Raw genomic sequence first — 13,247 nt, forward strand, 5'->3', positions numbered from 1 at the left:
GTACTCTCGGAACTTGATAACTCATCACAAGGTAACTAACAGTGTAGTACATACCGGCGGTAATACTTAACGGTAACAGTACATAGCTGTGAGTGTACATAACGGTGATGATAAATAACGCACAATAATAACAAGCGCAATTGGAAAACAAATCTCAATCTATGATTGTTGAACACTTTGATTCACATATGCGACATTTTGTATATAGTTATTATAAACAATTATTTTTAACAAAAATGGCGAATCTGTAGCAATAGCTAGAACAATGTTTGTCGGTCAAACATCATGAAAGAAGGCGTATATTTACCTTATGGCATGCATTAAGAACTTATGAAGTTATTGCAGGATACGGATCATAGTTTTCATTCATTTCTGTAACCAGGTTCCATACGTTTTGTCCGACGAAAGAACTGAAATGACGTGCAGATTCCCCATATAGCACTCTATCCACATACCGAGTTTTATCAACCTAGTTTAAGCCCTTTTTGGCTCGATCGCAGGATTGAGATTCGGAGGGACGCACGGACGGACAAACGGACGGACCGGGAATAAACCTATAATCCCTCCGATGAAACCCGTAGGTGCTTATAGCGTCGATAAATTCTTTGTTGAAGCCACAATTTCGCCGTTATATTGTTTCTTTTCACTAATCATGGTCCATAAAACACCTCAAAAACTCGACTCAGTAATACGATTAAATTGCATTATCTGGACTTATAAAATATGAATGCTCTAAACAACCCCCAGCGGTGAGGTAATAGTATAGCGGGATATGTCAAGAGAGAAATAAGGTTTCATTTTTTAAGAGTCCGATGTATCGCTATTACCCGGTGTTTACACGCTCGTCTTCGGCGATTATTCGATAAAGTACGGAAAATGCCCTCTTGTGCGTAAGAAACACACGAATTATGGTATTTCGGCGTCAATAACACGGGCATGTTCTACACTATAATTGCAATTAACGTGCACAGGGAGTGCACCAAGGGATTTTATGATGACAATAATCGGGATTGAATTGAATTATATTCAATTTATTGTTGAAATAAATATTTCATATAATAAAAATAAAAATATTGAATATCACGAGGGCAAATGAATTTTTGAAGCAAAAATTAACTAGACTTTGTCACAAACGCGTCGAAGAATACATGATGTCATGAGTAGCATGGTGTTATAGAATGTCAAAATTTATAAGGGGACATAATTAATGATTGCACGATTTCTTATGACTAATAAATATGTTTCTCCTAAGGTTACATCGCATATTTGAAGTATCAAAACAATCACGTGTGAACTATGCAAGTGTTTCGCTCCAAAAACTAAGAACATTTATTCTTCTGCTAAAAAAAATTGGCCACTTCAATGGACATAATACAATGCTGATTATTGGGCAGAAACAAAAGTGCCCATCACGTCTACGATTTGGTAAGTTAGAATAGCATGAGAAATATGAAAAAGGATGTTAGAATCATGAAATATTTTCTGCAAAAAGACCGTCCGATAGAATGACTTCTTCATATCAGTCTCAAGTTAAACATTATTAAAACAGGTTTACTGTTATAAAAAAAGATATTTGTCCAGTTAATGAAACAACAGCTCTTTCCAACATTTATTAATAAAGTGCCATGTTTAAAATAATACCAACAGTTTTATTTCAACAGATATGCAAAGAGTTCTAAGTGCTAATAGTGCTATGCTAAACATTATGAAAAACGTAATGTTCACCATTGTTATGAAAACATATTAGTGTCCTCAATGCTTCAAACACTGAGACACAGACGACTGTCTGACCAAGACCATATTTTATGTCGAAAAACAATTATCAGCAATATCGAAGTTCAAAGTCATTGTGTTGTTGGTTAAACCTCACACAGTAATTAGTCTGCTAATAACAATGCGGATATAGTCGTTAATATCGAATTACAAGATGTCAGTTTTCTGGAACAGTCTGGTTTTATTTTCTTAATTTCATCGCAACAGTAAATATCATTGACGTCATTCAGCCATATACGCCCACTTCCACTTCTTTGTCAAATGATTAATTTCAGTTCTGGAATGTCAATGTATGTCTCAGTGAAGTTGGTGAGTTAAAGGGACCTTTTCACGTTTTGTTAAATTGACAAAATTGTTAAAAATAAATTTAAGATTCGCAAAAGTTCGTTGTAGTGATGATATATTTGCGAGGAAACAGTAATACTTAACATTTACCATGCTGTAAAATATCCATTAAATGCATCTTTTGACGATTTAAAAAAAATGAAAATTATAAAGTGCTATAATCGCGAAACAATTGAATAATTTGGAGGGTTCTGTTGTTGTCGTTATATTTTGTTCCACTATGAGTAATGCTCATATAAAGTATAAAATACACAATTGACTGCATGAGAACGGATGGTCGAGTGGTTTAGCGCTAAACTTTCACTCCAATGGTCAGTGGTGTGAACCCGGTTTTGGATGTCTTTTTTTTCTTTTTCAAATTATATTATTTTTTTACTGGAGTTATTTAGTTTCAATGTTTTTCACTTATCAATTACAAGCATTTTATGACAAACTTTGAACAATGCATGCCAACATCTGTGAAAAGGTCCCTTAAAATGTACAATACACTTAGTCATATGTGATCACTTGAGAAACATATGTGAAGATATGTCCAAATAGTATTACGACAACAGTTTTGTTGCAGCCCCAGAAGCGAGACTTCCTATGAATGTTTTTAGAAAAAAAGCTACAACATTGGCGGTGTATGTGAAGTATTTACAAAGTCTTTATAACACTTGATTAGCTTTGAAGTTGAACAAAGCCGAAGTGTGCGATACAAATTCCGAAGAAAAGAAATTCAGCTATGTAGTGTTCGTTGTTTGTTTAAACTTAGACGAACAACATTTTACACTAACAGTTATATTCGGTGTCATGTAATACAAATGTTTGAACATTTTGCTTAAGCCAAACGCTAAAAGACTCGCACTTCGAATATTAAACTTGATAAAGTTTTTTGTTAATACCATTCAATTGACCAAACGAAATTCGATTAAACACTTTTTATTACATTGATATTATTTCTATATTCGTGATGGCTAGTGACGAGGATGATGGAAATCGTGTACACTAGGTTCGTAAAATCGAACAGTTAGAATATTATATTATGTATCATTATATATATGAATATAATTGATCATTAATTGTATGATTTAAGAAAATGACAATGAACAGTTAGTTATCAGGCAATTATGGAAGCTTTGGTCGATATGTTGTTCAAAACCTGATTTAAGGAAAAACATGAGAACAAGAGAACAGCGTTGTCAAACAAAATACCTTAATCATTCTTTCATTTGCCGATAGCACACGCTTGTTGAGAGGGCGCATGCCGTTATATGAAGCGTGATTTTATAGAACGTATCAGTTAAAACGGGATATTACTTTTGAATTTGGTAACGTCATTGTTAAAGAGCAATGCCTGCAAGTATGAATTGTGTACGTTAAATATGATTGAAGAACGCCAGCGGAAAAAAGGTGTCTACTTACAGAGAGACGGACAAATAGACAGACAGGCAGGCAGAGACAGATAGACTGACAACTAGACAGACAGACAGGCAGAGACAGACATACTTACAACTAGACAGACAGGCAGGTAGAGACAGACAGACTGACAACTAGACAGACAGTCAAGCAGAGACACACAGACTGACAACTAGACAGACAGACAGGCAGAGACAGACAGACTGACAACTAGACAGACAGGCAGGCAGAGATACACAGACTGACAACTAGACAGGCAGGCAGATACAGTCAAACTGACAACTAGACAGACAGGCAGGCAGAGACAGACAGACTGACAACTAGACAGACAGGCAGGCAGAGACAGACGGACTGACAACTAGACAGACAGGCAGGCAGAGACAGACAGACTGACAAATTGACTGACAGGCAGGCAAAGACAGACAGACTGACAACTAGACAGACAGGCAAACAGAGACAGACAGACTGACAACTAGACAGACAGGCAGGCATAGACTGACAGACTGACAACTAGACAGACAGGCAGGCAGAGACAGACAGACTGACAACTAGACAGACAGGCAGGCAGAGACAGACAGACTGACACATAGACTGACGGGCAGGCAGAGACAGACAGACTGACAACTAGACAGACAGGCAGGCAGAGACAGACAGACTGACAACTAGACAGGCAGGCAGAGACAGACAGATTGACACATAAACAGACAGGCAGGCAGAGACCGACAGACTAACAACTAGACAGACAGACAGGCAGGCAGAGACAGAAAGACTGACACATAGACAGACAGTCAGGCAGAGACAGACAGACTGACAAATAGACACACAGGCAGGCGGAGACACACAGACTGACAAATAGACAGACAGGCAGGCAGAGAGAAACCGACTGAAAACTAGACAGACAGGCAGGCGGAGGCAGACAGACTGACAACTAGACAGACAGGCAGGCAGAGACGGACAGACTGACAACTAGACAGTCAGATATGCAGAGACAGACAGACTATCAACTAGACAGACAGGCAAGCAGAGACAGACAGACCGACAAATAGACAGACAGGCAGACATAGACAGTCAGACTAACAACTAGACAGACAGGCAGACAGAGACAGACAGACTGCCGTTCATGATGATTCCAGTTTTCCTTTCGACTTCGTAAAGGTCAGAATACATAGAGCTTTGTCACATAGGTAACTATTACCATGGACCTATACACACTTGTACGCTCTTCAAACACAGCAATTAAGCCATTCTTAAATGATTATTGATACTTGCAGGTTTACTAGTGACTTTAGTGTACTGTTTCCACAAAAGCATTTATATTTTCAGCAAATTCAGGTGTATATGTTCTGTATTGACATTAGTTCGATGCGATTATTGAGAAGTCATACGGTAATATGTTATCCAATTAAATTGTTAATACCAAAAAAGAAACGTGTTGAGTGTTTCTGTTTTTGCTAGAACGTTAACACATAAACAATAGGGACAAAAAGGTTGGGACACATGTTTAAAGGGTGTTGATATTAATACGGGCAAAAGCCCGCGAAGCGGGCGTTGACCGTTCATACATATGGGAATTTAGACATAAAATTACATAAGAATACCACATATGGATACGTCTCAAAAATATTTGCCACGCGACATATATTTTCGCGATGCTATTGATGGCCTTGAACAAATCAAAAACACTTTGACATATGCTAAATCACATGTAAATACATACCTCAGGAAAAGTTATATCAATGACATCATAATTGTGTAGCGAATCGCACTAAATATTCTCGCATTATTTTTTTTTCTTCGCAACCGTTCCAAAATTAAGTCATTACTCAATTATCTCCCCTGAATGCTCTTCTTCAGTGGGTATAAGCCGAAGACTGGTTCACTACATATAGTGACAGTCTTTACCAAACACAATTTAGGTGAACATAACCCGTCTTTAATATATTTTCGAATCTCAGATTTCTGTCGAATTTATTTGCTTTGATCTTTTCGATATCTTATTGTTATTATTATCCTGACAAATAACAAAGGCTTGTTAAAAAATTATTTGTTTTAAACATTATAGTTGGCATCTCTATTCTTCCAGTATTCTCGCGGTATTTCAATAACGACACCCTACTGTTTATTTGTCAGAATTTGTGACGCATTTTCCATTCGCTCTCAGAAAGAAGTTTTACGTGTGATCATGAGCAATATTCTGGTAAGTTGTCGTTGTTATCCACCAGAAACACATTTATTTTCAAAATTTAAAGATATTCCGATCTAACTTTTTAGTCTTTTAGCTTTAATTTTTAACGTATTTACACCTCGTCTGCTCGCACTTTACCGATATCCCGAAAGGTTACATATCACTATAATTAGTTAAGGCCTCAAACCACAAAATCCGATACCGTTGGATTTTCGTACAACAATCTTACGTAAAAAATCTGCCAGATTCGAAATCAACAAAAAAAAAAGACACTTATAAATTGTCTGCGTTATTGATCAAATTTTAAGATATTTGTTGGTTTTCCTTTTTTAGAAGCTGTTCTGCGAAGGCAAGAACTGGGCATCATACAAGCCATTCTATCCAGCAAAACTGACAGTTTTGGTTTACAGATATCAACAAAGGATGGGTTCCTGAACTATCAAAATTTCCAAGCTATACACACAGTTATTATCTGTGGTGATCTTTATTGGTTCTGTTTGTTTACTTGGATGGAACATGTGTGAACTTTTATAGAACTTTGAAAAGTCTATATATGTCTATCTATAAACAAAAATCATCTATGGTATAATAAGATCAGATGTGACAACAATGACAAAGGGTTGTTAAATTAACAATTTGAAGGCAATTATGCTGAAAAAATATGAAAGTTCCCATGCAAATTTTGTCTTTATATCGACAAGTGTCTGTCGATAGTTGTCAAACTAGTAATACAAAACTTACCACAAGTATGTAAAAGCACTAAGTACCTGTGATCATTTTTAGTAAGATAGTGTAATTCTAAACAGTAGCAAATACCTTGTTTAGTAAATGCATAATGCAATTAATATGATTTCCATTCTATTGTGTAATTAATAAATTGGTTGTTACTTGTCAATCCATGATAAATGTTTTATGGCTAGTACAAAACCAGCAATGTTAATTTTGTAAAAGGTAAAACAATTACACCACTTTGTAATTTCATATACGTAAATATTCTTGAAATGTAGGTTGATGACAGTGTTTTAGTTTTACTTATTTTGTAACTATTATTTTATGTGCAAATAAATGATGTGAAGTGTTTTGTATCTCCACACAATACCACATACCTTTTTATATATGTACTGTGTTATGTGTTATTTGAATGTTTAAATTAAAAAATATGGATGATATAACATGATGCATTCTAATATTTGCATTCAAATTGTAACTATAGACAGAGCTCCAGATAAGGGCCGTACAGCCGTAAATACGCCTTTTTCATGAAGATTTACGCATTTATTTGTATAAACTGGACGTACAATAACGGCATTAATATCCATTTTACGCATTTACGAAAACAATCTGGCCGTACCGATACGTCTGCGTCAGCACAGCGTGATTTATTTTATTGGTCCCTAACCTAACAACGCTTTTCGTTAATTTAAATTACCGAAAAGTTGTAGACTGGGTTCATATATTTTTGTCTATTCTGTCGCGTGATTTCCTGTAACTTTTTAATCTGTCAAAAACAATATGTCTGCGCGCAATGGAATGCCACCTTAACCGAAAGCGGTTCAAAACAACACTTTGTTGTCATATAATGGCTACATACGGTGTCGTCTAACCATCCTGACATTAAATATGTAAACCCAGAAAAAGACATTGTCGCCCCGATATTAAACGAATTGATTGCATCGGTGGCTTAAAACGTTAGAAAACATGATGAGAAACGAATGAGACAGTGAAATAAGTGTTCATTTACTTAGCTTACTAGTTGGCTTGTGTTTTCTTGTCAAGAAAAATGAAGAAATAGTATTAGTCATTAGTTGTAATGTGTAGTTGTATTTGCATCATAATTCAGAATGGAAAACCTAATACAGTAACTGTTTAAGAAGCTACATATATTTATTATAATTGCTGCAAATGTTTCTGTAAAGTCAGTTATACACCCTTCAATATCCAAGAACACGGGTAGTACAGTACTACCTGTATTTTTGGATATGGTAGTACAGGTACTAATTGAGTTTAAGCGTTACTCCTTTTCTTTCTGCCAGTGGCAGTACCGTTACTAATTTCACAAATCCTTATCTGGAGCTCTGTATAGAGCTAAGTGTATGCAGTTTAGACTGTGATTTTAGAATTGCTACAAAATCGCTAGTTTTTAGTGGCGACAAAATTTAAACTATTCAACAATAGTTTGCGAAAGAAAATTAGAAACCTGCAAGATACCTGTATTTTTTAAATATTTTAATTGCGAAACAAGTATGTTGTTATGCTGTTACACATAACTATACATTGATAATAAATAAGAAGACAATTAGTGGTGTTAACGTTTCCCAACAGTAGAAATCATTCTTCTGATGAAGTCAGTGATATACAGAGAAAAGCTCCAGGTATGGCTTTCAATACGTAGTGTGTGTTATTTGACAGTCTAAAACTTATTGGATTAAAAAAATCTTGTCAAATTTGTCAATCAAAATTGATTTGACACATCACATGATTTTGAGTATGTTAAATCAGTGTACTGTATGCTAAATGCAACTGCTTAAGCAAGCTGTCAAGTTGAATCGAGACATTTGATGAAACAAACTGTTTCTTGGGTAGGACCAGTACTTAGTGTCTATATGACGTACCATGACGTCGAAAGTCTACAAGAAGTAGTATGTTGAACGAGAAATGTACTTCGACGTACAATTTTCAGCGACCCTTGAGTGTTAGCCAATCAGAAGACACCTTACGTCTGTTGCTTTTAGAGATATTTGACATTGCACATTATTATTATTATTATTTATACTGAATTATGCGACTATCGACCGCTTACTCATAGATATTGTGCGTATTTATTAAACATTATTATTATTATAATTTATACCAAATTCTGCGACTATCGACCGCTAACTCATAGATATTGTGCGTATTTATTGACCTGGCGTGGCGGAATTAACCTCTGACTTATGCAAGTTATGGTTATCACAAAATACGACCAACGGGGAGGTTATAATACATTATTTATCCCGTTAATGCTTTGTAACTGTTTGGTTACCGTTGGGAATTTCCTACACAGTAATGCGCTGGACGGTCGTGATATTCCGCCCCGCATGATCAATAAATACTCACAATATGCTCAATAATTTTAATTCAAAAAAAGTAACAATTCAATCTTCTTCAAATTTGTATACAATCTATTTCAATGCAGTAAATACTTAAAACTTCTATTTGTTGTTTTTTTGCCATTCTGGTATTTTTATTCATTTTGTCCTCAATTAACAAAAGAGATTTTAAACATTTATTATGAATAAATCTGAAGGAAAAGAGGCTCAAGAGACTAGTGTTTTGATTGGCTGTTCAGAAAATGTGTACGTAGAAGTACAAACATGTATATCGAAGTAAAAATTGTACTTTGACGTACAAATATATACTTTGAAGTGTATTTTATATTTATGTCGACGTACAATTATTGTACTTCGCCGTACATTTCTCTTTTTAACTTGTAGGTCTTCTTGACTCAACCCAAATGGTACGCCATAGTATGTCTTTAGGGTTATCTAAAGAATGCTCCCACTTAAGGGTTCAATACAGAGACCTCCCACTGACTAAGCCAGTTAGCAGACACCCCATCCACTATACCACAGACACCGAACCAGCTATAAATTCCTGTGGCTAGAAAACAAAAAAAAATAAGATGCTAGATCTTTAAGCTTGGAACATGTAACTCGTTTTAAGATTGATTTTTTTTTATGCATTACTTAATTATTGCAACAATTATAATATTTTGAACACAATCATGTCAATGTATTTATTAAAAATACATGGTTATCAAAAAAAAACACTTTAAAAGCTTTTGCCCGTAAATTAGGTAGCACCTATAATCATATTTTAAAAAAAATACGGCTACCCTGCCATCCCGCTATATCTTAATCCCTCATCAACGTATTACATCATACGAGGACACACCGATAGACTTACAGACAGATCGGCCGAGTTACTCAAATGTACCTCCTATTAAACTTCGTTAGCGGGAACATAACATAGCTGTCATGCATACTGTGAGGATCAATACCACGGCTCAAAGCGTCTAGTGTATTTCGATCATCTACACTCGATCCAGATCGATCAGACGCTAGTAACGCCTTAAAGCGTCTAGTGTATTCCGATCATCGACACTCGATCCGGATCAATCAGACGCCAGTTGCGGCTCAAAGCGTCTAGTGTATTCTGATCAATGTCTCTCGATCCGGATCAAACAGACGCTGGTTACGGCTAAACGCGTCTAGTGTATTCCGATCAATGTCATTTGATCCGGATCAATCAGACGCTGGCTACCGCTCAAAGCGTTTAGTGTATTCCGTTCAATGGCATTCGATCCGGATCAATCAGACGCTAGTTACGGCTCAAAGCGTTAAGTGTATTCCGATCAATGTCCTTTGATCCGGATCAATCAGACGCCAGTTACAGCACAAGCGTCTAGTGAATTCCGATCAATGTCACTCGAAACGGATCAATCAAATGCTAGTTACGGCTCAAAGCGTTTAGTGTATATAAATCAATGTCACTCGATCCGGAACAATCAGACGCTATTTATGGCAGAAAGCGTCTAGTGTATTCCGATCAATATCACTCGATCCGGATCGATCAGACGCCAGTTTACCGAGTCCAGTCCCCCACTTTGCAATCGAATCTAGATCATTTGCAAGACTAAATAATTAGATTATTCTGACGGAAATGTATTGCTTGTCCTTCAAAAGTATGGTATAGCACTGTATCGAAACAGAAACCAACTGCAATTTCGATTAACGACAAAAGCAGCATAACTTGCAGCAAGTGATGCTACATTTGAAAAACAAACAAACAAGATATGATGCGAGTCCTTCGAAACAAAACCCTGAAAACTGCGAATGAAATGTAAAGAGGTCGTTTATTGCGAGCAATCTCTTCATAATTATTAAGCGGATGTTCTACGAGCTTTTATTTGCTTTAACGCATGTTAGGTTAAGCAAAGCTGTCTTCGTAGAGTATTCAAGCTGTCATTAAGACATACAGAAAGTTCATAGTAACTAGGTAAATAGTAACATGCTAAGATTCATATAGACAAAAAAATCAGATGAATCTGATTCATAAAAATACTGGACTAATTTCAATGATGCATTGTAAAATAGGTTACGCAATAAACCCGTTATCTCACCCAATTGTTTTAAAACGATTGTTATATGCTAGAACCACCAATCTGTATGTATAGCGTTAGACACTTACATTCGCTCGTTTGGTCATTGTCGGCTCTGGTACAACTTAAATGTACTGCGGGGACTGTTTAGTATGCTAACATGTAAACCGAGTACGGAAAATATATATTGAAATGTATCCGGAAATTCTAACGCTAAATTGGTCGCTGCCAGTTGTTGTTTTTTTTAAATTAATTATGTTCATATTTGCGACAATATTTTGTAATATGGCTTCTATATTTTCGAAACTCATACGCTATAAGCGTTTTAAAGCAGCTTTAATTCAGAGACAATTGAGTTTCGTATTCCGTAGCGCGTTTTACGACATCAGATTTTTGTCGGGAAAAAAGCTCGTGTTCAGTCTACATTTGCTGGGTACGTTTTAGTATATTTTCCGTACCCGGGGTTCATTTGAGTATACGTAAGAGCCACCGGGGTACATTCAAGTAGTACCCGAGCAGGCAATCACTTATCGACCTTTCCATTCACGTGTAGAGACTGATGCTAAACTAACTATGACTGACCAATATACGAACACACTTTATCAATATTGCTGGATAAGGCCATTGTAGCTAATTAGTTTCTTGCATACTAAACGACGGGGTGCGTAAACAGCAAACAATAATTGATTTTTAAAAATGGAAGATATCCCTCTTCACATCTGAAAAGAACTGCCATAAAATAATTCCTCTCTTTGTATATCAAAGCTTTGTGGACTCAGAAAAACGATAATTCCATGAGCGCAACTGAGAAACTTTAAACAAGCGCCCTTCATTTCACGTCACAACTATTGTTTAATCGATTACCAATGTTTACAAATACTCAAAGCCGACAGAACAAGTCAGCTTATCGCTCGATCGACAAATATGTGAAAAAAATTAACCCGCTCCATTTCGCCCGTTTTGCCTGTGGGGTATCTGCTAGGAAATCGAACCTCGCGGAAACTAATTTATTAGACCGTATATCGTGGTGAAAATTGCGAGTTTATTGTTTCCCAATCCCAATTATCGAATTACGATGCCATTTTGTTCCATAAGTGTCGATCGTCCTATCTTGTTGAATCTTAATCTATCAAGTATATATGTACCGCACACGTGTACCCTGAACCTCTCCAAATATCCTGATCAAAGACAAAACGCAAAGGTTACGACGTGGCATTAAACATTTTATTTCCGACGATCAGTTTATTATTTACTTTGATAAAGCAGTAAGTTTGATTCTACCCTTCAGTTATAACGACTTCCGGGAACAATTCATTTAAGTGTTCCAACAACGTGCTGTACATAACATTTAAACAATCTCTCTAAAATGAAATGTTGATATTTCTTCTTTAATCCGGACGTGTTCCAATCAATAAAGCACAGCCAACACACAACTTATACACTGAACTCAATGACCCGTCACACACCGGCGCTAATGGCGAATTCATCCGCTATCACATGATTTCGCGATGCTTTAACATTCGGATATATTCGGATACGCGTTCTCCAGATATGTGATGTATAAGAATTTATTCTGGCATGCGTGCTTGCATGCGTGCGCGTGTGTGTATTTCAAAGTTTATGATACCCCTCCGTGCACGAAACAACACTATTGTGGGACCCATATTGTTTCCCATCACTCCTACCTTGTGAACTATTTTTGATTCACGAACGCTAGTAAAACATTTAAAGTATATAAACAATATCAAGCAATTTGCTTTTACTGAGAATATTTTAATTTCAATGTAGTCGTCTGGTATGGGAGGAAGCCCGATTACCCGGAGTAAACCCAACCTGCCCAGTATGGTAACTACACACCAGCTCACATGCTTCGGGGATCGGGGATTGGAGCCAGTCCGTCTAGGTTGGAAGCGCCTGCACCAACCACGGCCAGCCTAATACCGGCCAATCTATTAATGTTTCAGGCCATACGCTGAACGTTCCATTAATAGGCGACTGAACAAGAACACCAAAGACTCCGGAAATTAGTGAGTGGTTTTCATCTCCACAGCAGATTTAAATATAGCAATAACAAAAAGGCGTTCTTTGGAATAGCAACTTGCAGTATATAACATGAAATTGTGTTACGGAGATAAGATTCGTGTAATGTTTGCATTTGTTAAAAATAATGCTTGTTTTGAAACATGGTATTTAGATTCAAAAAAACTTCATGGGAGTTGTCTGATAAAGTTAAGTAAAAATTCCAATAAAAAGCAGTATTATAAAAAATTGAAGTCTGTACATTATAAGGAACCAGGTATGTTGGTTTGAATGCTGTACGAAGACGAATTTAAGAGACCGCTTAACAACCATTTCGTGTCAAATAACTGACAAACAGACATACGGACAGTTTAATAGAAATACATA

Source organism: Dreissena polymorpha, chromosome 11, assembly GCF_020536995.1.
Source record: "Dreissena polymorpha isolate Duluth1 chromosome 11, UMN_Dpol_1.0, whole genome shotgun sequence".
NCBI lineage: Eukaryota > Metazoa > Mollusca > Bivalvia > Myida > Dreissenidae > Dreissena > Dreissena polymorpha.